We start from the raw sequence: 3,456 nt of genomic DNA, 5'->3' as shown, positions 1-3,456 counted from the left end.
AAATCTCTATCCCATCCACACACTACTCCTTTCCCCTGCCGAGTGAGTCACGCCTACCCCGAAAGGGAAATGGCTTAATGGTGTAATAATAATAATAATATGATGAAGATCCCTACTAAAAGTCAAATATGAAAAGACAAAGAATTTTTCCGTCGGCAGATACCCTCAATAATCCATTTGTTTATTAAATTTGTTTAAAAAATCATAAAATTGATCAAAAAATTATGAATTTTAGTGAAGTTATCATGAAGTTTCTATTTTAAAAAGTTGAGATAGAAAAAATCGAATTTTTCTGCCGACAAATGTCCGAATAATGCATTTTTTTATTAAATTTGATGAAGAAAATCATAAGATTAATCAAGAAATTATGAATTTTGCTAAAATTATCATAAAATTCCTAATAAAAAAATTTCACGCTTAAAAAAACGAATTTTTTCATCGAAAAATGCCTGATGACTGCATTTGTTCATTAAATTTGTTCATAATACCAAAAAATTATAATCTTGAGAAAAATTTTTTAAATATTATAGAAAATCTCTAACTAACGTTACTTTAAGCCACTTAGGTGATTTTAACAATTTTCCTGTTATTGACGAGCACCAGGAACGTCAAGTAGAAAAAATGGCATTTTTTGGTCATTATTGTTTATTTACAAAAAAATTAAAACCCTAATTCTAAAATCAGACATAAAAAATCTCTTAGAAATATTAACATCTTTCTTTTAAAATTTGTTTTGTTTAGATCAGTCAATATTTGTGAGCTGTACGTTATTTTGAACCAAAAAAGTAAATTTTTTTCACTGTGCAACGGTAGAGTTCAATATAAACTTATTATTTTCGAAAATTGTTTATTAATAATTTAGACATTTCTTTTCGTTTTATTACTTCAATCTGAACTGATTTAATAAAAAACCAACCTCCAAAGAAGAAAAACTCCAAAGACTCTTCTTCGATATCCCCACTACTGCCACACAAAAATTCCTCACATGATCTCTCTCTCTCTCTGTCTCATTGCACTCTCTCAATGTCCGATCTGCTAACAATTCATGATGATGGAAAACTTAATTATTTAATTGAAAATGTAACTATTCTATCAAAAAGGCATGTCAATTAATTGTTTCAAAGATAGTTTAATTTTTTTTCTTCTTTCATCTATTTTGGTTAAAGATTCAATTATTTGATTGAAAGTTGAATTATATTGTTAACAAATGATTTTTCGGTTGAAGGTGAATATTTTTAGTTGAGAATTTAAATATTTCTTGTGAAATAAAGTTGGCTCTGTTTGTTAAGATTTTTTTTAAACTGAATATACCACTATTCCATTGTTGGTTAAAAATTGATTTTTTGAATTAAGGTTTTATCTTTTCGGCTGAAAAAATTCACTATTTGGCTGAAAGTCCACACATTTTGCTTAAAAATTAATGTTTTCGGTTTAAACATTCATGATTTTATTTGAAAACTTAACTATTTTGTAGAACATTTAGTTTCTTATTAAAAAACATATTTTCCGTTTGAAAGTTCAATTTTTTAAAGAGAATTTCTCTTTTTGCTCTAAAAATTCAACAATTTTTTTGAAAATTCGTCTTTATGTTGAAATATAAATCTTCTTGATAGAAAATTCATCATTCTGGTGAAAAATTTAACTATTTTGTAGAAAATTTTGTTTTTTACTGAAAAATCATATTTTCTGGTTGAAAATTCCATATTTTTCAAAGAGGGTTTGTCTTTTTGTCCTAAAAATTATACATTTTTTTTGAAAATTCGTCTTTTTGTAATATTAATCTTCTCGGCAGAAAATTCATCTTTCTGGTAAAAAATTTATCTATATAGTAACAAGGTAATTTTTCCCCTTAAAAAATGAATTATTTATTCTGAAAATTAATCTATTCGATGTTTGGTTTAACATTTTAACTTTATAAGTTAAAAGTACAACTATTTAATTAAACATTCATAATTTTATTTGAAAATTGAACAATTTTGTAGAACATCTAGATTTTTATTAAAAACAAATATTTCCGGTTAAAAATTCAACTTTTTCAAAGACAATTTGTCTTTTTGCCTTGAAAATTCACAAATTTTGATGAAGATTCGTCTTTTTTTTGGAAAATTAATCTGCTTGAAGAAAATTCATCTTTCTGGTAAAAAATTGAAATACTTTATTGAAACTTTAGTTTTTTCGTTTTGTTTAAAAAACCATATTTTCCGGTTAAAAATTCAACTTTTTTGAAGACAATTTATCTTTTTGCCATAAAAATTCAAAAATTTTGATGAAGATTCGTCTTTTTTTGGAAAATTAATCCGCTTGGAGAAAATTCATCTTTCTGGTAAAAAATTTCACTATTTTGTATAACCTTTAGTTTTCTATTAAAAAACAGATTTTCCAGTTGAAAATTTAACTTGTTTGAAGGCAATTCGTCTTTTTGCCCTAAAAATTCAACAATTGGCATAAAAATCAAATGTTGTTTAAAATATTAGACTTTTTAGCTCAATAACTTAAATTTTTCTCTAAAGATGTCTTTTCGAGCAGGAAACTAATCTTCATTGTTAAGAAAAAATTCATTTGATTAAGAATTTAACTATTCGGTTAAACATTAGTTTTTTTATGCATCAACTGATTAAAAATTCTTTTTATTTTGTTTAAAATTAATTTTTCAAACTAAAACCTTAGCTTTTCAAGGTGTGAAAAGGCTAATAATTGAACTATTTAGTTATAATCATCTCTTTTATTCGAAAAATCCTCTGTTTTTTTTTAATTCGTCGTTTGGGATTGAAATTAATCTTTTATAGTAGAAAGTCATCTTTCTTTTTTTCTAAATGCATCTAAGTTAGTTGAAAATTAACTTTTTTTCGAAAATTAACTTTTTTGTGAATTCAATTCTTTTTTTTTGAAAATTCAACTGTATTATGAAAATGCACATTTTTTGGCATTAAATTTAACTAGTTGATTGAAAGGTTCAAAATTTTTTAGTTATATTTTGATATAGCTTTGTTTGATAAGTCGAGCATTTGATTAAAAATTCAACTTTTTAGTTAAACATTCAACATCTTTTTTTTAATTTAATTATTTTGTTAAAAAACCAACTACTTTGTTAAAGACATTTTTGCCTAAAATTTAACTCTTTTGATAAAAATTCGACCTTTTTGATTGAAAACTACTTTTATTAATAAAAATTCGACTGCCTTAAAAAAATCCGTCTATTGGGTTTAAAAATTAAACTATTGGGTAAGAAGTTCAACTGAATTGTGAAAAAATCGTTTCTCTGCTGAAATTTTATTTATTTAGCAGTCAATACAACTGTTTGATTAAAAGATTTAAAATACAGGGTGACAATTTGTCTTTTCGGTTTAGATTTCCCATTTCTTTAAATCATTTTTATCTGTGAATTGTGATATTTTAATATTTTTAATTATTTTGAATTCATAAAAAATCTACCGTCTAAATAAATTGTATTAGCGG

The 3,456-nt window shown here is 24.5% G+C and overlaps 1 protein-coding gene across 1 annotated transcript in view; it reads left to right on the top strand.

Annotated features, from left to right (window-relative positions):
* Window positions 1–3,456, top strand: part of LOC117175371 (dynein heavy chain 10, axonemal) — a 122,463-nt gene that overhangs the window by 21,710 nt on the left and 97,297 nt on the right. The window lies entirely within an intron of this gene.

Source organism: Belonocnema kinseyi, chromosome 6 (assembly GCF_010883055.1).
Source record: "Belonocnema kinseyi isolate 2016_QV_RU_SX_M_011 chromosome 6, B_treatae_v1, whole genome shotgun sequence".
NCBI lineage: Eukaryota > Metazoa > Arthropoda > Insecta > Hymenoptera > Cynipidae > Belonocnema > Belonocnema kinseyi.
The sequence above is the reverse complement of the archived record's forward strand: the minus strand, read 5'-3'. Positions and strand labels throughout refer to the sequence as shown.